The 23356-nt window shown below is 48.4% G+C and overlaps 1 protein-coding gene across 2 annotated transcripts in view; it reads right to left on the bottom strand.

Annotated features, from left to right (window-relative positions):
- LOC309553939 (ceramide synthase 4-like) overlaps positions 1-14516 on the bottom strand; it is a 205248-nt gene extending 190732 nt beyond the window's left edge. For both annotated transcript variants that reach the window (XM_082255444.1, XM_082255443.1), the window contains exon 1: positions 14451-14516. The gene's annotated coding sequence lies outside the window, so the exon portion shown is untranslated. The remainder of the gene's footprint in view (positions 1-14450) is intronic.
- Between the last annotated feature and the right edge of the window lie 8840 nt (positions 14517-23356).

Here is a 23356-nt window from a genome sequence, read left to right as displayed (position 1 = left end):
GAATGCAACGCGTCTGGAGCAGACATTTGGCTATACCCACGACCATTACCAATTTTTATGGCTGAAAGCCAGTGGATGTATACTAGGAGCAAGTTTTTACAGAGAGCACTAGATATATTGGTTTTGTTCCCAATGGTGGACCATTATTTATGAGGAACAACTGGGATTCTGATACATCCAGAGACATCTATCCATCCACTCAGAGTTTGATCAACTCCAATGGAGAACAGCGTTCTGTGACTCTCTGGTGAAACAGGATTCAAAGCTGGAGGAAAAACAGGGATCCTTTTACATCCAGAGACATCCATCCATCCATTCAGAGTTTGACCATCCCTAATGGGAAACAGCGTTCTTTGGCTGTCTGGTGAAACAGGAGTCAAAGCTGGAGGTGAGGTGCTAGGAATCACGGGCATTGGAGTCTTTTAGAGCACCTGTTTTTGAGTTGATTATCTCACACAGAGGTGGCAGTATTATCCGTTGATCCTTTGGACTGATTAGGCCTCATGCACACAGGGTGTTTGAAACAACGAGCTGCAAAGCCAGTTTTGAAGCCAGGAAAAAGCAGCTGTAAAAACACACTTTTAGAAGCGTTTTGCATTGGCACTGTAGCCACGTTTAGCAGCGTAAGGGCCCTTTCACACAGGCGAACCGGTCAGATCCGCCTGTCCGTTTTTTTTGGCGGATGTGAACGGTCACCTCATGCATGTCTATGGGGCATCGGATGTCAGCGGAGACATGTCTGCTGACATCCGATCCGTCAAATCTGGATGGGTGGAAACCCTATTTTCCATCCGTCCAGCGGATCGGACCGGGTGAGAACGGACAGACGGCTCCATTCCCATCTGATTCCCCCATAGAGATGCATTGGGACCTGACAGCTGTGTCTCTGCACATGCGGAGAACAGCTGTCATCCTCCTGCTCAGTGGGGATCGGCGGATCGATCCCCCGCTGAGATAAACTGTGTGAAAGAGCCCTTAGCGTTTAGCAGCCTTTCTCTGCCCTCTTCTATTTTCCACTACCAAATCCAACTACAACAGCTTAAAAATGCTTGACGCGGTTTAACGCTGTATACAGCGTTTAGCCGCATCAGGCGTTTTCACAGCCTAACGCTGCTGCTCCAGAACGCGCTGGCCCTGGGTTTTTATTTACAGCTTGAAAAGGCCTAAGCCACTTACATCTTCTAAAAGTCTGTGTCCATGAGGCCATAGAATAACATGAAGGGGCATTCTGAAGCTGCAAAAAAAAAAATGACTAACGTTCCTAAAAGCAGCTGTAAAAACGCCCTGTGTGCTTGAGGCCTTAAGTTTAATATCCCTCAGTGCTGGTTCACATTTGTGGGATCACAGAGATCGCATGTAATTCGAAATTGCACTGCTCCTTAAATGACATGCTATCTCTGTGCGGTGCAAATTCAGCCATACAGTTTGTATGGCTGAATTCGCACTGCAATCACACTAAAAGACGCACAGGACCCTTTTTTTTTGGTCCGCACCAGAATCGTATTGCATGGTGGTTCACACTAGTGCAATCCGATTCTGTGTGAACTTTCAGATCGCACTGCGATATGCGATCTGATCTGGGGGTGTCGTTAACTTTTAGTTGACACCCCCAGCGTATCACATATGGCAGTGTGAACTGCCAGGGGTGCGGATGCGATGCGGGAACACGCTGTATATTCGCAGCGTTCCCGCATTGCACAAATGAGAACCGGGACTTACAGAGGTGGCAGGATTTATTTGTTTATTTAGTTTTTGGATCAATTGAATAGCACTGAAGTCTTTTTTCCTTTGAACATGTCATAATAGATACATTGTATGTTTATTTCACTTGGAGTTTTTTGTATTTAGTCACTTTGTATCGATCCTTACTCACAATACTAAAATATCTTTATATGTAGAAACAATGTTGGTTATACACAGATGAGTTTAGATTGCGCTGTTTTTTCATTACAGTTATATATATTTTTTTGTATACAAACTTTTTTATTGGGGTGAAAAAATAGAGCTTTCTTTTGGTGGTATTTGATCAACTGTGCGATTTTTATTTTTTGCGCTATAAACAAAAAAAGAGTGACAATTCTGAAAAAAAAAAAAAAAAAACAATATTTTTCACATTCTGCTATATAACATTCCCAAAAAAATTTAAAAATCAAATTTTTTTTTACATTTTAGGCCAAATTTTTTTCTGCTACATATTTTTGGTAAAAAAAAAAAAAAATCACAATAAGCGTATTTTGATGGGTTTGCGCAAAAGTTTTCACGTATACTAACTACGGTTAAGATTTATGTCATTTTTATTGTTTTTTTTTTTTTTTTTTTTTTTTTTTACTAGTAATGGCGGCGATTTCCGATTTTTAGCAGGACTGCGACATTGCGGCAGACAGATCAGACCCCTTACTGACATTTTTGACACTTTTGGGGGGACCAGTGACATTACTACAGTAATCAGTGCTAAAAATATGCACTGTTACTGTAATAATGACACTGGCAGAGAAGGGGTTAACACGGAGGGTGATCAAGGGGTTAAATGTGAGCCTAGGGGAGTGATTCTTACTGTATGGGGGTTGGGCTATTGAAATGATTATAGAGACCTGTGATCCTATATAGAAGGATCCCAGGCGCTCAGTAATCATTCCAGAGAGAACGGTCAGCTGTGTTGACAACAGCTGCCCGTTCTTCTCTCTCCGCTGTGAGCGATCACAGGTGGTCAGCGGCGCGCGTCCCCTAGCAGCAGACACGCGACCTACGTAGGGCTACGCCGGTTCACGCATGAGGGGCTGCGTGGAGGCAGGCGGTCCGGAAGAGGTTAATAACGGAATTTTTGTAAAATCTTACCTGTAAAATTTCTTTCTCTGAGTCCTCCGACAGTCGCCACCCCTTCATATTCGTCACAATAGGGTTATTGACCTTTGCTCCGTAGGAGTGGCTAGACAACAGAATATGTTAATATCAAAGCTTTTAGCATACCACACCCCCAGGGGGTGGTCCCCTCAGTCAATACCCTCCTGCTTCCTGCATTCCTACCTCAGTTTCAGTAGCATAGCATTAGAGTACATAAACAAAACCCCAAAAGAGGGGCGGGGGCGGCGACTGTCGGAGGACTCAGAGAAAGGGATTTTACAAAAATTCCGTTTTCTCTCACGTCCTCCGACAGTCGCCGCCCCTTCTTATTCGTCACAATAGGGACGTCCCAAAGCAGTGTAGACATGAGGGGTGGGAAAAACAGCAGCCGCGCCTAAAGCAACGCAGTACCCACATCAGAGAAAAAGGAACCATACCAAAGGAAGGAACCCAACTGGGCAACATGAAAAAAACTTGCTCAACAGGAGCAACAACCCAGGAAAGAACAAGTAACCTAGGGGTAAAAATACCCCAACAGCCAAGGACCCAAACAAAAAGACCCTAAGGCACTGCCGCACTAAGAACTTTACGGCCAAAGGAAGCATCTGCCAATGCCTGAACATCCACCTTGTAGAATTTTGAGAAGGTGTGAACGGACGACCAAGTCGCTGCCTTACACACCTGGGCCACAGAAGCCCGATGATGACAGGCCCAAGATGTACTCTGAGATCTTGTAGAGTGCGCCTTCACAGGTATGGGAGGAACTTTCCCCCTCAAAGCATAGGCCTGTTCAATGACCTGCCTGATCTATTTGGCGATGGTAGAGGCCGACGCCGCCATGCCCTTCCGAGGCCCCTCTGGAAGGACAAAGAGAGAATCAGTCTTGCGAAAGGATTCAGTCGATGACAGGTAAACCCTGATCGCCCGAACAACATCCAAGGAATGCAAAGCCACTTCCTTTGGATGTTTTGGCTTTGCGCAAAGCGAAGGCAAGACAATGTCCTCATTGAGGTGAAATTCCGAAATCCTTTTCAGAAGGAAAGACGGGTTAGGACGCAAGACCACCTTATCCAAGTGAACCACTAAATACGGAGATCTGCAGGACAAGGCAGCCACCTCCGACACCCTGCGAGCCGAGGTGATTGCCACCGAAAAGGCGACCTTCTTGGACAACATAGACAACGAGATCTCCCTGATTTTTTTCAAAGGGAGCCCGTTGCAACACGGACAGAACAAGATTCAAGTCCCATGGAGGCAAAGGCTCCCTCCTAGGAGGGACCAGATGCCGCACCCCTTGAACAAAGGTGCCAACTAAAGAATTAGACGCCACAGGGCGCTGAAAGAGAACGGCCAGAGCAGAAATCTGACCCTTAATCGTGGCCAACGCCAAACGCTGGTCCACGCCCGTTTGAAGAAAAGCCAACACCCTTGATACCGAGTATGAACGAGGGGAATACCCCCTGGACTCACACCAGGCAAAATAGGCCTTCCAAGTACGGTAGTAAACCTTCCCCGAAGAGGACTTTCTAGCCTTAATCAAAGTGTGAATGACCTCAGGGGAGAGACCCCTATCCTTCAGGATCTGGGTTTCAACAGCCAGGCCGTCAAAGCCAGCGACTGTAAAGCAGGATGAAATATCGGACCTTGAGACAGGAGATCATCTCGAAGAGGCAGACGCCATGGAGCGTCGACCGCCAGATTCACGAGGTCTGCGTACCAAGACCGGCGAGGCCAGTCTGGTGCCACCAGAATCACCGTGTTCGGTTCCAAGGCCAACCTCCGAAGGAACCTGGACAGCAGCTGAATCAGTGGAAAGGCATACATCAGACGATACTGATGCCAGGGCGCCACCAACGCGTCTGAGGCGTCTGCCCGAGGATCGCGCATCCTTGCCACGAACCTTCCCACCTTGTTGTTCAGACGAGATGCGAACAGGTCCACATCTGGGGACCCCCACTTCTCGCACAACATCAGAAAGACATCCGGGTGAAGGGACCATTCTCCCTGGTCCAGGGTCTGGCGGCTCAGATAATCCGCCTGCCAGTTTTCCACCCCCGGAATGTGAACAGCAGATATCGCCGGGACGTGCGTCTCGGCCCAAGACAGAATGTCGGCCACTTCCCGAGCCGCTCGGGCACTCCTGGTGCCCCCTTGGTGGTTGATGTAGGCCACCGCTGTGGCATTGTCCGTCTGCACCCGAACCGGACGGCCCTGCAGCCTGTCCGACCAACGCCGAAGGCAGAGAGTTATTGCTCGCAATTCCAGAATGTTGATCGGAAGGGAGGACTCCTCCTCCGACCAAGTTCCCTGGGCAGACAAAACGCCCAGAACACCACCCCAGCCCGACAGGCTGGCATCCGTGGTGATCACCGTCCACGACAAGGGACGAAAGGACTTGCCCCCCGACACCGCCGGGGACTGGAGCCACCACAGAAGGTCCCTTCTGGAGCGATGACTCAACGAAATCTGGAGATCCAGAGATTGCGGTTGTCCGTCCCACCTGGCCAGAATCTCCCTTTGGAGACCCCGCGTGTGAAACTGGGCAAAGGGTATCGCCTCGAAAGCCGAGACCATCAGTCCCAGACACCTCATGCACGTCCGGAGGGATGAGCACTGAACGTCCCTGAGGGACCCGACTGCTTCTTGAAGCTTCCGGAGCTTGTCTTCCGGCAGGAAGACCTTCGCCTGAACAGAGTCCAGGATCATTCCCAGGTAAGGAAGACGAACCGACGGACACAGCGTCGACTGCATCGTGACGGACAGGTCGTTCACCAGGCCCTGACTGGTCGCAGACCGAACCAGAATGTCGTCCAGATACCCCAGGATCGAGATGCCCTGGGCTCTCAACAAAGCCAGAACCGGCGCAAGCACCTTGGTGAAAACCCGCGGAGCCGAGGCGAGACCAAAGGGCAACGCCACGAATTGGTAGTGATCCTCCGCAATGGCGAATCAAAGGTACTGCTGGTGACCCTCGAAAATGGGGATGTGAAGATACACATCCTTCAAGTCGATGGAGGCCATGAATTCCCCCGGAATCAGGGCAGCCACCACCGAGCGCAGGGATTCCATGCGGAACTTGCGAACCCGCACAAAGCGGTTCAGAGCTTTCAAGTCCAGAATCGGACGTACCTTGCCCTCCTTTCTGGGCACAGTGAACAGATTTGAATAGAATCCCCGAAATCTGTCCCGATGAGGCACCGGAATCACCACTCCCTGAGCCCGCAGGTCCCGCACCGCCAGGTGCAGATCCCGCAAGCGCTCCGGAGACAGCTGAAGGTTTGAGGGGAAAAACCTGCCCGCTGGCCCAGAGAGAAACTCGATCTTGTATCCAGATCGAACGATTTCCTGAACCCACCTGTCCCGAACGCGGGCCAGCCAGGGTTGAAGAAAACCGAGCAAACGTCCCCCCACCCCAGAACTGGGTGAGGGCGCCCCTTCAGGCCGTATTGTTATGGGCAGCGGACCCGGACTGGCCGGACTTCTGCTTACCTGCCCACGGCTTTTTCTGGGAGCCTTGTCCCTTGAAGGGCTTACCCTTATAGTGCGACCGAAAGGACCCCTGAGAGGGTCTAAACGAAGCATTCTTCTTACCGCGAACAAACTTAGACTTGTGAGTCTGGGGCAAAAGAGTACTCTTACCCCCAGAAACACCCTTGATCAGAGTATCCAAGGATTCGCCAAAAAGGCGAGAACCCGCGTAAGGCAAATTAGCCAAAGTCTTGCGAGAAGATTGGTCAACAGACCAACATTTCAGCCAGATCAGGCGACGGTTCAACACCGCCACACTCTGCAGACGCGCAGCCAAAGGGACCATATCTAGGTCCGCATCACACAAATACATGACACCCTGATGAATCTGATCCACCATAGCCAATGTCGACGGCGAAGCAGAGTCAGCCACCAGAGTGCGCCTGAGCACCTGCGTCCAATCGGCAATAGCCTGGACTGCCATAATGGAAGCAAAAATAGGCTTCAGCATAGAGCCCGCAACCGTATAAGAGTGACGGGCCAGAGACTCCAATCTCCAGTCCGTAGGGTCCCGGAACATCGGGGTGTCCTCAGCAGGAATCGCAGTGGATTTATTCAAAATCGCCACCGCGTGATCCACCTGAGGCGGCACACACCAACGCTCATCAGTAGCTGGTGTAAAAGGATAACGCAGCTTGAACCTACTCGGCACAGCAAAAGGCTTCTTTATGTTGCGCCATTGCTCCTCAACAGCGCGCTGAAATTCCGTAGAGCAAGGAAAAACCTGCGACGTTTTGCGTTTTCTCTGCGTCCCATAAGAGGACATGAAAGCAGGAGGACATTGTTCATCCTCCAAATGCAGCGTTTGTTTGATAGAAGCAACCAACTCATCCATGAGTGCAAGCTCTTCAGACGAGCCAGGGGGAGAATTATCAACCCCTTCCACCAAAGCCTCCCCTTCAGACCCCGTAAGGTCTAGAGAAGAACGAGACCCTGAGAAGGGCACTCCAGCCATAGCATCCCCATCGCCCTCTGAATCAGAGGAAATTGACACTCTGGGCCTTTTTGTGGATCGATCAGCCACCAGCATCTGCACCTGAGCAGCAAGGTTAGCCACAATAGTAGCCAGATCAGCCCCCTCGGGGGAAGCAGCAGCAGCCCCCTGGCCCCCTACCAAGGAGGGAGGAAACTTGCTTTCCTGAGAATCCATGCCCCAGTAACTTAGGAAAAAAAGGAGTACTGCCCCTTTAAGGTCGCGGCGATCGCAGCCCACCGCACTCACAACACACTGATCCACCGGGCTAGGAATACAAAGGCAAGGAATACAGGAATGGAAGGTAAAACCTGGAAAGGTCACACAGGCTGCTGCTTCATCGATCGCTGTCCTCAGAGCAAAAGGAAGTGATGCGAGACTGACCGCCCTCATAAAGCCTATGTAAGGCTACACAAACATGGCCGCCGGCCGAGGCTGTAGAGGCAGAAAACACTGACATGTGGCCCGCGTGATCGCCGCCAAAACGGCGCTCTCACCACACAGGATCGGCCACCACAAAACTGTCACAAAAAAATGGCAGACCGCAGCAGCGGTCGCCGCACAGTGTGCCCACAACATGTCTCACAATCATGTCCTTCACAGCACACAGCATGTCACACAGCCTGTTACACAGAGCAGAGCAGGAGAGCCCCCCCCCCCCCTCTTGCAGCCCACAGAGAGCAGCTATACTGCAGGGAGCTCAACATTAAGCACAGACATGCAGGGTCCCACAGTCCCAGACTGACACCCAAGACAGACAGGTCCCCACACAGAAATACACTTACCATCCGGATGGCGTGGGGAGCCTGCACAAGCAATCAAACCGCTGTACTAAGGACAGGGAGAGTCGCAGCCAGGACGCAGTGGAATTGCGCTGCGAAACCGCATGGCGTCCAGTGAGGTAGCCACCTCACCGCAGCATCCCCGCAGCGGACAGGGATGGGTCGTTCATATTTGCCAGGGAAACCTAGCTGAACGCTCGATGGCAGGCTGGGAAGCCACTGGCCCTGAACCCCGGGTAACCAGGGAGGCCAGCCCGAGACCCAGCACCGCACGATCATCTTCATCAGAAGACCTAACTAGAGCTGAAAATAAACAGCTAAGTAAAGAAAGAGAAAAAAAACTCCAAATAAAATCAAAAAAAGAGAAAAGAAGCTGAGACTGAAAAGCCCCAGCACAGGAAACGTCTAACCTACTCCTGAGCTAGACAAATGAAACTGAGGTAGGAATGCAGGAAGCAGGAGGGTATTGACTGAGGGGACCACCCCCTGGGGGTGGGGTATGCTAAAAGCTTTGATATTAACATATTCTGTTGTCTAGCCACTCCTACGGAGAAAAGGTCAATAACCCTATTGTGACGAATATGAAGGGGCGGCAACTGTCGGAGGACGTAAGAGAAAATAATTTTTGCACTTGTGCACTAATACTGGGGTAGAGGATATTGTGTAGTATATATTTTTTAGATACGGTATTGCGCTGATTAATAATTATTATAATTAAAGGCCTGCATCAGCCCTCAAATGATTAGGTGGTTTTTAAATTGGCCAACAGCAGCATAGTTTTACATCAACAAAAATAGGAGCAGGGTCAGTGAGCTACTCAGGGCCGCTGATAGGGGGGGGGGGGGACCACCAGTCCTCCTGTAGGGGGCCCAGGCACACAGGGGGGCCCCGACAGTACAGGGAATTGGTGTAGTTGGGCATGGGGACAATTACAGAAGGAAGCCCTGTGCGGCTATCTGCAGCAGCTGAAAGCCAGTTTCTCCCCCTCCTGCCAGCTTTCAGCTCCTGCAGGGAGAGACAGACACAGGGCATCGTTCCTGTAATTGCTTCTCCGACACACTCCCTGTTCTGCCTGCTTCTGATCCCCCCCTTCCCCGTGTGCCCCCATTTCACTGTGCCCCCCCTCTCCCAGAGCACTGCAGTCTTCCCTGTCCTGTAAAAAAAAAAATAACAAATTCTAAAAAATAATTGTAAAAACTTTTAACATTTAAAAAAAAAAACACTTTTTTTTTAATGTAAAAAAACAATTAAAAAGGGCTAATTCACAAAGGTTCTCTGTTATGTTTGTGTTTGCTAATAATGATTTTTGTGAAAATATTGTCTTGATATATTAAGTGGGGGGGCCCTGCCAGGTAGGTTTTACAGGGCTCCGTTATTTCTTAGAGCAGCCCTGGAGCTACTGACCGAATTCTATCCCCCCCCCCCCCCCCCTATCAAACCAAGGCTGGTTGGTTATGAAAACATGTGCTGCTGCCAAAACCCTACTCATCCAAACCTGAATTAATTAAAAAAAAATAGTAGCTTGGGTGCTGCATCTCTAAAAGCTAAGCTTATTGATATAGAAAAAATGATCAATTTCATAGCTAAACTTGCATTTTTATCACCCCCTTAAGCTCAAAAGACAGCTGGACATAGAGGTACACATGCTGTGGCGGCGATGCATGCGGTTGCTGTGCAGGCCTTTAGGGATTAAAACAGGCTGTAAGGAGGCAACATATCCTCCCAGCTGCCTGCCAGACACACTCTGAAAAGTGATATGCCACAGATTGCTTTTCAGAGGACAACACTAGTGTAAATGAGTCCTAGGGTTACTATGGACATGTGTCTCCATCCACAGTGTATTTCAGGCAACCGTGGAGACGGTCTGCCTGTTCGGTCTGCCGCTTCGGCGGTGGCTACCTCTATGCACTGGCGTGACGCTGGGCCCATAATGCGGAGCTATGATCGGCGGGCATGGGACACGCATGTCCATAGTCTGGGCTTCAAATTCGGTATGTTTCTTTTGGCCTCTACTTCTCTGGTTTTCTACTTCACTTGTCACCCTTGGCTATCGGTTCTTCCTTTCTCTACATTTTTCTTTGTTTCTGCACAGTATCACACCCTCCTCAGGGGTTCTTGTATATAATCGCTACTTTATCACATGGTCGATCTTTGATACTATGGGCAAGCAATTTCTTATATCATGCACTTAATACCATTCTTTCACTCTACCATGGATGATTCCCACCCCCCTCTGGCACCTTCTATACTCTTTCTTTGGCGGCAGCAGCACTATGATATTTCTACCATAAAAATACTTATGTACTTATGGCATATTTTATACATATATATATATATGTATATAATCTTTACTATTTGACAGATATTTCCTGTTCTGCTGCCACAAGCAATGTCTCTACTGCATATACTCCAGCCCACACTCTTCATGCGTGTGGCGTGTCTGACCCCTTTCTGCCCGCCCTGTGGACCCTCAGCTCCCGTGGGAGATCATCCGAGCCATGTCCTACTCCCTTAGCCAGAAAACACCTGCAAGGCAACGTAAGTTTGGGAATTAGAGGTCTACATCTCCTCTCCTTTCCCCCTTTTCTTCCAGTTTTTATTCGTCCTCATTTACCATTTTTTACATATACTTTTTTACACACACAGATCATACATCTACTCCTGATGAAGTGGCATACTAAGACCACGAAACGCGTCGAGTTATTATGATGTTTTGATTACTATCCATTACTTCAATACTGTTGACCATTGCAGTCCATTGATGTTTATGAATATACTTCTGTATGTACAATTGCTATGTTGATCTTATGGAAACTGGAACTGGGATGTACTATCTCCCCCTTTATATCGTTTACTTGTTGATGTCCAATACATATATAATTATGTCATGTTTATTATCTGTATGCATGTATGTATCAATAAATGAGACATCTTTTTTCCTGCTATCCTGGTCATGTCTCTCACTCAAAGTCCCAAAACTTCCTTCATGTGACAAGTAGGAATAAGAAGTGAACCATGGGTAAGCTCTGACACAATCAGACATGGAGCTTACACAGGATTGGATTTCTGGTGTCTATGAAAAAATGAAGCAGCGGGCAGGGCAACAGGGGCACTGTGCACCCATCACAGCTCGCAGTCAGTTATTCACAGGACGAGTCACAGCAGGCACTGCCAGGGAAAGTCCCTCGGCCCTGGGGCTGGCTAAAGATCAACGCACCGCAGCACCGGCATCTGAAAAAAAATGTCCGCGGCCGGCTAGACAGGTACACTGCGCATGCACCGCTGCAGCTCGGGAAAGCCCGTACATGCTCGGCTATTCTCGGGCAGACGGCGCAAGTGTGGTGACGTGTTAGCGCCGGGCGGCACCATTTTTAAATGCAAGGTCCTCACCAAACAGTAAGTGAGACCCCTCCACAGCCCCTGCATCTCCTCAGGAAATGCAGTGCTGCAGGCATGGTACAGGAGATTCTCCAGGAGAATCTCCTGTACCATGCCGGCAGCACTGCTTCTTCTGTACTATGCCCGCAGCACTCTCTCTCCTGTACCATGCCCACAGCCCAGCATGTACCATGCCCACAGCCATACATCATGCCTGCAGCCCTGCATCTTCTACACCATGCCTGCAGCCCCTGCATCATGCCCGCAGCCTCTACATCTCTTGCATCATGACTGCAGTCCCTGCATCTCCTGTACCATGCCCACAGCCCTTGCATCTCCTGCACCATGCCTGCAGCCTCTGAATCTTCTGTACTATGCCCACAGCACTGCCTCTCCTGTACCATGCCCACAGCCCTGCATGTACCATGCCCACAGCCCTGCACCATGCCTGCAGCCCTGCATCTCCTACACCATGCCAGCAACCTCTGCACCATGCCAGCAACCTCTGCATCTCCTGCATCATGCCCACAGCTCCTGCATCTCCTGCACCATGACTGCAGCCTCTGCATCTCCTGTACCATGCCCACAGCCCCTGCATCTCCTGCACCATGCCCGCAGCCCCTGCATTTCCTGTACCATGCCCGCAGCCCCTGCATCTCCTGTACCATGCCCGCAGCCCCTGCATCTCCTGTACCATGCCCGCAGCCCCTGCATCTCCTGTACCATGCCCGCAGCCCCTGCATCTCCTGTACAATGCTCGCAGCCCCTGCACCTCTTATTTGTTACAAATATTTTTTTCCTCTTTGCATAAGTTTAGGTGACCAGGGAGTGAGGGGTGAGGATGGGGGGGGGGGGGGTGAGGATGGGGGGCGACACAAGATTAGCTCGCACAGGGTGCCTGAACACCTAAGGCCGTCAGGGGGCTGCAGTGAAATTGAGTATTAGTGGGTTGGGGAAATTGGCCCTTAAGAGATTCTATGAAATTGCCCCGAATAGGCAAAGTGACAGGGTCTCTTTAGTGGAAACAGAATTTATAAAAACCAAGAGTAAAGAAATGTGGGTTTGTTACCCTGAGGCCCCTTTCATACCGATACAGTTTTTATCGACAAATCGGCACGAGAAACCCTGGCAGAAAAACAAACAATGAAAGCAAATGTGTAAGTTCCGGATAATTTCAATGCATTCCAAAAATGTTATGTGACAAATTTTCAGTGCTGTCAATGGAATGTACTACCAATGGCACAGAATTTGTAGATATATCAATACGCCTGCTACAGCATTAGAAGCCAGAAACCTAGAGAGTTAAGCTGGATACACACTATCCAATCTTCTTTAGATTTTTTTCCTTTAGATTTACCAAAACCATAAAATATGAGGTCAAACCTAAACACTTTCAATTTGTATGCAATCAGGCAGGCCCTTCCACTACATAGAAAAGGTAAATCTAAAGAAGTCCTCTTCTTCTTCTATCAGGAGATGGATTCATGTTGTAAAGCGCTGCAAAAACTGTTAGCGCTCTTTCAGACGGCCGCTCCGCTGCTTTTGTCTGACTTTTTTTTTTTTTTTTTTTTTTCACGGAGCGGATGACATTTGTGTCATCCGCTCCGTGTGCCCGCATATCATCCCATCTGTTTGCGGATGATATGCGGACATAATGTAAGTATATGGCACTGCGCATGTCAGCGGATGACACCGTTGACATCCGATTTTCCTTCCTTTCCGTTTTTTGAACGGAGGAAAAATAGGGTTCTGTCCCGTTCCAAAAATCGGAACAGATCTGAAAGGAAGAAAATCGGATGTCAGCGGATGGTATTCCGCTGACATCCGCAGTGCCATTGACTTACATTATGTCCGCAAATCATCCGCAAAAAAATAGGATGATTTGCGGACAAGCGGAGCGGCCGTGTGAAAGAGCCCTTAGTCCTATATAAATCCTGCACAATAATAATAATGGATTGGGGGACAGTGGAAGAAGGGGAGGATCAGAGAAGACATGATCAAACAGCCTTTTTACACAATACACAGGGTTAACCCCTTAGGTTCCACAGTGAGTATAACAACCATGCTTTACTACATATACAGACTGATTTTACTGTTGTGAGTTTAGTAACATTTTAATAGCAGAAAAGTATTAAGCATTTCTAACGAGTTTTAATCCTCATTATCACACACAGGGCACTTTCTGCATGTTGTACAAATGTTTGCTGATCAATTCTTTTCTACGGATAAGATAGAACACGTCTGTATTGTGAATCTGTGCATTACATGCAGTGCTGGGACAAGGTCTCCCAGCGTCCAGGGCAAATATGCCAAACTGTGCCCTCCCCTTCCGTTTAGGGTTAGTGTCAGGGTGCCCCCCATCCCTGCAATAAACCATTGCGCCCAGGGCAGCCGTCCCTCCTGCCCAACCCCTTGTCCCAGCCCTGATTGCATGAATCATAAAGAAATGTTAGTTCCTGCGGTACAGCTAGATGAAATATAGAGGGCTCATCATCACTTTTAGTGACAGGTGTCATACCTGACCTGTCAATTGTCTTCTCTCCTTCAGTAAGAAATCATTTTATTATCTAATTCTATCACTTCTCCAGATTTCAGCAACAATTACTAATCTGTTGAAATGTTCCTTCAGCTTAATACATTTTTTCTTACAGCTTGCAGTGATTATATAATACATTAGGGCAATCCAAGTCATTAATAAAAGGTATAAAGTCATAGTAGAACTCATGGTGATCGCAGGTAAAAGCAGCAATTGTCCAATGAACAGCCCAGCCAGCATATGACTACAATAAGATCCCATAGTACTGCAGTAAGCCCCAGACCTGGCACACTGGCACAGCCCACCCCTCTCCTCCAGCATTAGGTCTATCCTACCCACCAAGCACGCAGCTTTCCATGCAGACAATCTCATTCAGCAGACAAGTTATTCATCTTACAGGGGGGTCTCTCACCTTACTCAGAAAAGGGCCCGCAGCTGTGAGTGAAGGAAGAAGGGAGGAGAGTGAGGAGGAGAGGAGAGGAGAGGAGTGCCCATACACAAATCTCAGAGAACACAATACCAATCCACGGTGCAGGGAGACTTCGGGGACACAGCAAGGTGGGGGAAGGGGGAGGGCACAATGTACAATTGGGAAGGAGGAGATACACAGGAGGGAGGGGCTGGGTGACAGGGACAAGTCAAGGAGAGCACACAGGATAATAATCTTACATCAAACTCTGGATCCTCTGTACCACTAATCAGTGTTTTATACTGGATCCCCTGTACCTCTGAGCAGTGTTTTATACTGGATCCCCTGTACCTCTGAGCAGTGTTATACTGGATCCCCTGTACCCCTGAGCAGTGTTTTTTACTGGTTCCCTGTATCACTAAGCAGTGTTTTATACTGGATCCCCTGTACCCCTGAGCAGTGTTTTTTACTGGTTCCCTGTATCACTAAGCAGTGTTTTATACTGGATCCCCTGTATCTCTGAGCAGTGTGTTATACTGGATCCCTGTATCTCTGAGCAGTGTTTTATACTGGATCCCCTGTACCCCTGAGCAGTGTGTTATACTGGATCCCCTGTACCACTAAGCAGTGTGTTATACTGGATCCCCTGTACCACTAAGCAGGGTGTTATACTGGATTCCCTGTACCACTAATCAGTGTGTTATACTGGATCCCCTGTACCACTAAGCAGTGTGTTATACTGGATCCCCTGTACCACTAAGCAGGGTGTTATACTGGATTCCCTGTACCACTAATCAGTGTGTTATACTGGATCCCCTGTACATCTGAGCAGTGTTTTATACTGGATCCCCTGTACCCCTGAGCAGTGTGTTATACTGGATCCCCTGTACCTCTGAGCAGTGTGTTATACTGGATTCCCTGTACCACTAATCAGTGTGTTATACTGGATCCCCTGTACATCTGAGCAGTGTTTTATACTGGATCCCCTGTACCCCTGAGCAGTGTGTTATACTGGATCCCTGTATCTCTGAGCAGTGTTTTATACTGGATCCCCTGTACCCCTGAGCAGTGTTTTTTACTGGTTCCCTGTATCACTAAGCAGTGTTTTATACTGGATCCCCTGTACCCCTGAGCAGTGTGTTATACTGGATCCCTGTATCTCTGAGCAGTGTTTTATACTGGATCCCCTGTACCCCTGAGCAGTGTGTTATACTGGATCCCTGTATCTCTGAGCAGTGTTTTATACTGGATCCCCTGTACCCCTGAGCAGTGTGTTATACTGGATCCCCTGTACCACTAAGCAGTGTGTTATACTGGATCCCCTGTACCACTAAGCAGGGTGTTATACTGGATTCCCTGTACCACTAATCAGTGTGTTATACTGGATCCCCTGTACATCTGAGCAGTGTTTTATACTGGATCCCCTGTACCCCTGAGCAGTGTGTTATACTGGATCCCCTGTACCTCTGAGCAGTGTGTTATACTGGATTCCCTGTACCACTAATCAGTGTGTTATACTGGATCCCCTGTACATCTGAGCAGTGTTTTATACTGGATCCCCTGTACCCCTGAGCAGTGTGTTATACTGGATCCCCTGTACCACTAAGCAGTGTGTTATACTGGATCCCCTGTACCACTAAGCAGGGTGTTATACTGGATTCCCTGTACCACTAATCAGTGTGTTATACTGGATCCCCTGTACATCTGAGCAGTGTTTTATACTGGATCCCCTGTACCCCTGAGCAGTGTGTTATACTGGATCCCCTGTACCCCTGAGCAGTGTGTTATACTGGATCCCCTGTACCTCTGAGCAGTGTGTTATACTGGATTCCCTGTACCACTAATCAGTGTGTTATACTGGATCCCCTGTACATCTGAGCAGTGTTTTATACTGGATCCCCTGTACCCCTGAGCAGTGTGTTATACTGGATCCCTGTATCTCTGAGCAGTGTTTTATACTGGATCCCCTGTACCCCTGAGCAGTGTTTTTTACTGGTTCCCTGTATCACTAAGCAGTGTTTTATACTGGATCCCCTGTACCCCTGAGCAGTGTGTTATACTGGATCCCTGTATCTCTGAGCAGTGTTTTATACTGGATCCCCTGTACCCCTGAGCAGTGTGTTATACTGGATCCCTGTATCTCTGAGCAGTGTTTTATACTGGATCCCCTGTACCCCTGAGCAGTGTGTTATACTGGATCCCCTGTACCACTAAGCAGTGTGTTATACTGGATCCCCTGTACCACTAAGCAGGGTGTTATACTGGATTCCCTGTACCACTAATCAGTGTGTTATACTGGATCCCCTGTACATCTGAGCAGTGTTTTATACTGGATCCCCTGTACCCCTGAGCAGTGTGTTATACTGGATCCCCTGTACCCCTGAGCAGTGTGTTATACTGGATCCCCTGTACCTCTGAGCAGTGTGTTATACTGGATTCCCTGTACCACTAATCAGTGTGTTATACTGGATCCCCTGTACATCTGAGCAGTGTTTTATACTGGATCCCCTGTACCCCTGAGCAGTGTGTTATACTGGATCCCTGTATCTCTGAGCAGTGTTTTATACTGGATCCCCTGTACCCCTGAGCAGTGTTTTTTACTGGTTCCCTGTATCACTAAGCAGTGTTTTATACTGGATCCCCTGTACCCCTGAGCAGTGTGTTATACTGGATCCCTGTATCTCTGAGCAGTGTTTTATACTGGATCCCCTGTACCCCTGAGCAGTGTGTTATACTGGATCCCTGTATCTCTGAGCAGTGTTTTATACTGGATCCCCTGTACCCCTGAGCAGTGTGTTATACTGGATCCCCTGTACCACTAAGCAGTGTGTTATACTGGATCCCCTGTACCACTAAGCAGGGTGTTATACTGGATTCCCTGTACCACTAATCAGTGTGTTATACTGGATCCCCTGTACATCTGAGCAGTGTTTTATACTGGATCCCCTGTACATCTGAGCAGTGTTTTATACTGGATCCCCTGTACCCCTGAGCAGTGTGTTATACTGGATCCCCTGTACCTCTGAGCAGTGTGTTATACTGGATTCCCTGTACCACTAATCAGTGTGTTATACTGGATCCCCTGTACATCTGAGCAGTGTTTTATACTGGATCCCCTGTACCCCTGAGCAGTGTGTTATACTGGATCCCCTGTACCACTAAGCAGTGTGTTATACTGGATCCCCTGTACCACTAAGCAGGGTGTTATACTGGATTCCCTGTACCACTAATCAGTGTGTTATACTGGATCCCCTGTACATCTGAGCAGTGTTTTATACTGGATCCCCTGTACCCCTGAGCAGTGTGTTATACTGGATCCCCTGTACCCCTGAGCAGTGTGTTATACTGGATCCCCTGTACCTCTGAGCAGTGTGTTATACTGGATTCCCTGTACCACTAATCAGTGTGTTATACTGGATCCCCTGTACATCTGAGCAGTGTTTTATACTGGATCCCCTGTACCCCTGAGCAGTGTGTTATACTGGATCCCTGTATCTCTGAGCAGTGTTTTATACTGGATCCCCTGTACCCCTGAGCAGTGTTTTTTACTGGTTCCCTGTATCACTAAGCAGTGTTTTATACTGGATCCCCTGTACCCCTGAGCAGTGTGTTATACTGGATCCCTGTATCTCTGAGCAGTGTTTTATACTGGATCCCCTGTACCCCTGAGCAGTGTGTTATACTGGATCCCTGTATCTCTGAGCAGTGTTTTATACTGGATCCCCTGTACCCCTGAGCAGTGTGTTATACTGGATCCCCTGTACCACTAAGCAGTGTGTTATACTGGATCCCCTGTACCACTAAGCAGGGTGTTATACTGGATTCCCTGTACCACTAATCAGTGTGTTATACTGGATCCCCTGTACATCTGAGCAGTGTTTTATACTGGATCCCCTGTACCCCTGAGCAGTGTGTTATACTGGATCCCCTGTACCTCTGAGCAGTGTGTTATACTGGATTCCCTGTACCACTAATCAGTGTGTTATACTGGATCCCCTGTACATCTGAGCAGTGTTTTATACTGGATCCCCTGTACCCCTGAGCAGTGTGTTATACTGGATCCCTGTATCTCTGAGCAGTGTTTTATACTGGATCCCCTGTACCCCTGAGCAGTGTTTTTTACTGGTTCCCTGTATCACTAAGCAGTGTTTTATACTGGATCCCCTGTACCCCTGAGCAGTGTGTTATACTGGATCCCTGTATCTCTGAGCAGTGTTTTATACTGGATCCCCTGTACCCCTGAGCAGTGTGTTATACTGGATCCCTGTATCTCTGAGCAGTGTTTTATACTGGATCCCCTGTACCCCTGAGCAGTGTGTTATACTGGATCCCCTGTACCACTAAGCAGTGTGTTATACTGGATCCCCTGTACCACTAAGCAGGGTGTTATACTGGATTCCCTGTACCACTAATCAGTGTGTTATACTGGATCCCCTGTACATCTGAGCAGTGTTTTATACTGGATCCCCTGTACCCCTGAGCAGTGTGTTATACTGGATCCCCTGTACCTCTGAGCAGTGTGTTATACTGGATTCCCTGTACCACTAATCAGTGTGTTATACTGGATCCCCTGTACATCTGAGCAGTGTTTTATACTGGATTCCCTGTACCCCTGAGCAGTGTGTTATACTGAATCCCCTATACTCCTGAGCAGTGTGTTATACTGGATCCCCTGTCCATCTGAGCAGTGTGTTATACTGTATCCCCTGTATCCCTAAACAGTGTTTTATACTGGATCCCCTGTACCCCTAAGCAGTGTGTTATACTGGATTCCCTGTACCACTAAACAGTGTGTTATACTGGATCCCCTGTACATCTGAGCAGTGTTTTATACTGGATCCCCTGGATCCCTAAACAGTGTTTTATACTGGATCCTCTGTATCCCTGAGCAGTGTGTTATACTGGATCCCCTGTACCCCTGAGCAGTGTTTTATACTGAATCCCCTGTACCCCTGAGCAGTGTTTTATACTGGATTCCCTGTACCCCTGAGCAGTGTTTTATACTAGATCCCCTGTACCCCTGAGCAGTGTTTTATACTGGATTCCCTGTACCCCTGAGCAGTGTTTTATACCGGATCTCTGTACCCCTAAGCAGTGTGTTATACTGGATCCTCTTTACCTCTGAGCAGTGTGTTATACTGGATCCCCTGTACCCCTGAGCAGTGTGTTATACTGGATCCCCTGTACCCCTGAGCAGTGTTTTATACTAGATCTCCTGTACCCCAGAGCAGTGTTTTATACTGGATCCCCTGTACCCCCTGAGCAGTGTTTTATACTGGATTCCCTGTACCCCTGAGCAGTGTGTTATACTGGATCCCCTGTACCCCTGAGCAGTGTGTTATACTGGATTCCCTGTACCCCTGAGCAGTGTGTTATACTGGATTCCCTGTACCCCTGAGCAGTGTGTTATACTGGATCCCCTGTACCCCTGAGCAGTGTTTTATACTAGATCTCCTGTACCCCAGAGCAGTGTTTTATACTGGATCCCCTGTACCCCTGAGCAGTGTTTTATACTGAATCCCCTGTACCCCTGAGCAGTGTGTTATACTGGATTCCCTGTACCCCTGTGCAGTGTGTTATACTGGATCCCCTGTACCACTAAGCAGTGTGTTATACTGGATTCCCTGTACCACTAAGCAGGGTGTAATACTGGATCCCCTGTACCACTAAGCAGGGTGTTATACTGGATCCCCTGTACCACTAAGCAGGGTGTTATACTGGATTCCCTGTACATCTGAGCAGTGTTTTATACTGGATCCCCTGTACCCCTGAGCAGTGTGTTATACTGGATCCCCTGTACCTCTGAGCAGTGTGTTATACTGGATCCCCTGTACCACTAATCAGTGTGTTATACTGGATCCCCTGTACATCTGAGCAGTGTTTTATACTGGATTCCATGTACCCCTGAGCAGTGTGTTATACTGAATCCCCTATACTCCTGAGCAGTGTGTTATACTGGATCCCCTGTACCACTAAACAGTGTGTTATACTGGATCCCCTGTACATCTGCGCAGTGTTTTATACTGGATCCCCTGGATCCCTAAACAGTGTTTTATACTGGATCCCCTGGATCCCTGAGCAGTGTGTTATACTGGATCCCCTGTACCCCTGAGCAGTGTTTTATACTGGATCCCCTGTACCCCTGAGCAGTGTTTTATACTGGATTCCCTGTACCCCTGAGCAGTGTTTTATACTGGATCCCCTGTACCCCTAAGCAGTGTTTTATACTGGATCCCCTGTACCCCTGAGCAGTGTTTTATAGTGGATTCCCTGTACCCTGAGCAGTGTTTTATACCGGATCTCTGTACCCCTAAGCAGTGTGTTATACTAGATCCTCTTTACCTCTGAGCAGTGTGTTATACTGAATCCCCTGTACCCCTGAGCAGTGTGTTATACTGGATCCCCTGTACCCCTGAGCAGTGTTTTATACTAGATCTCCTGTAACCCTGAGCAGTGTTTTATACTGGATCCCCTGTACCCCTGAGCAGTGTTTTATACTGGATTCCCTGTACCCCTGAGCAGTGTGTTATACTGGATCCCCTGTACCCCTGAGCAGTGTGTTATACTGGATTCCCTGTACCCCTGAGCAGTGTGTTATACTGGATTCCCTGTACCCCTGAGCACTGTGTTATACTGGATCCCCTGTACCCTGAGCAGTGTGTTATACTGGATCCCCTGTACCCCTGAGCAGTGTTTTATACTAGATCTCCTGTACCCCAGAGCAGTGTTTTATACTGGATCCCCTGTACCCCTGAGCAGTGTTTTATACTGGATCCCCTGTACCCCTGAGCAGTGTTTTATACTGGATCCCCTGTACCCCTGAGCAGTGTGTTATACTGGATCCCTGTATCTCTGAGCAGTGTTTTATACTGGATCCCCTGTACCCCTGAGCAGTGTGTTATACTGGATCCCCTGTACCACTAAGCAGTGTGTTATACTGGATCCCCTGTACCACTAAGCAGGGTGTTATACTGGATTCCCTGTACCACTAATCAGTGTGTTATACTGGATCCCCTGTACATCTGAGCAGTGTTTTATACTGGATCCCCTGTACCCCTGAGCAGTGTGTTATACTGGATCCCCTGTACCTCTGAGCAGTGTGTTATACTGGATTCCCTGTACCACTAATCAGTGTGTTATACTGGATCCCCTGTACATCTGAGCAGTGTTTTATACTGGATTCCCCGTACCCCTGAGCAGTGTGTTATACTGAATCCCCTATACTCCTGAGCAGTGTGTTATACTGGATCCCCTGTCCATCTGAGCAGTGTGTTATACTGTATCCCCTGTATCCCTAAACAGTGTTTTATACTGGATCCCCTGTACCCCTAAGCAGTGTGTTATACTGGATTCCCTGTACCACTAAACAGTGTGTTATACTGGATCCCCTGTACATCTGAGCAGTGTTTTATACTGGATCCCCTGGATCCCTAAACAGTGTTTTATACTGGATCCTCTGGATCCCTGAGCAGTGTGTTATACTGGATCCCCTGTACCCCTGAGCAGTGTTTTATACTGAATCCCCTGTACCCCTGAGCAGTGTTTTATACTGGATTCCCTGTACCCCTGAGCAGTGTTTTATACTGGATTCCCTGTACCCCTGAGCAGTGTTTTATACTGGATCCCCTGTACCCCTGAGCAGTGTTTTATACTGGATCCCCTGTACCCCTGAGCAGTGTTTTATACCGGATCTCTGTACCCCTAAGCAGTGTGTTATACTGGATCCTCTTTACCTCTGAGCAGTGTGTTATACTGGATCCCCTGGACCCCTGAGCAGTGTGTTATACTGGATCCCCTGTACCCCTGAGCAGTGTTTTTATACTAGATCTCCTGTACCCCAAAGCAGTGTTTTATACTGGATCCCCTGTACCCCCTGAGCAGTGTTTTATACTGGATTCCCTGTACCCCTGAGCAGTGTGTTATGCTGGATCCCCTGTACCCCTGAGCAGTGTGTTATACTGGATTCCCTGTTCCCCTGAGCAGTGTTTTATACCGGATCTCTGAACCCCTAAGCAGTGTGTTATACTGGATCCCCTGTACCCCTGAGCAGTGTGTTATACTGGATTCCCTGTACCCCTGAGCAGTGTGTTATACTGGATTCCCTGTACCCCTGAGCAGTGTGTTATACTGGATCCCCTGTACCCCTGAGCAGTGTGTTATACTGGATTCCCTGTACCCCTGAGCAGTGTGTTATACTGGATCCCCTGTACCCCTGAGCAGTGTGTTATACTGGATTCCCTGTACCACTAAGCAGGGTGTAATACTGGATCCCCTGTACCACTAAGCAGGGTGTTATACTGGATCCCCTGTACCACTAAGCAGGGTGTTATACTGGATTCCCTGTACCACTAATCAGTGTGTTATACTGGATCCCCTGTACATCTGAGCAGTGTTTTATACTGGATCCCCTGTACCCCTGAGCAGTGTGTTATACTGGATCCCCTGTACCTCTGAGCAGTGTGTTATACTGGATCCCCTGTACCACTAATCAGTGTGTTATACTGGATCCCCTGTACATCTGAGCAGTGTTTTATACTGGATTCCATGTACCCCTGAGCAGTGTTTTATACTGGATCCCCTATACTCCTGAGCAGTGTGTTATACTGGATCCCCTGTCCATCTGAGCAGTGTGTTATACTGTATCCCCTGTATCCCTAAACAGTGTTTTATACTGGATCCCCTGTACCCCTGAGCAGTGTGTTATACTGGATTCCCTGTACCACTAAACAGTGTGTTATACTGGATCCCCTGTACATCTGCACAGTGTTTTATACTGGATCCCCTGGATCCCTAAACAGTGTTTTATACTGGATCCCCTGTATCCCTGAGCAGTGTGTTATACTGGATCCCCTGTACCCCTAAGCAGTGTTTTATACTGGATCCCCTGTACCCCTGAGCAGTGTTTTATA

The sequence above is a fragment of the Pelophylax lessonae genome, assembly GCF_965119305.1.
Source record: "Pelophylax lessonae genome assembly, chromosome: 1".
Lineage (NCBI taxonomy): Eukaryota > Metazoa > Chordata > Amphibia > Anura > Ranidae > Pelophylax > Pelophylax lessonae.
Note: the sequence above shows the minus strand (reverse complement) of the source record. Positions and strands in the feature narration are given on the sequence as shown.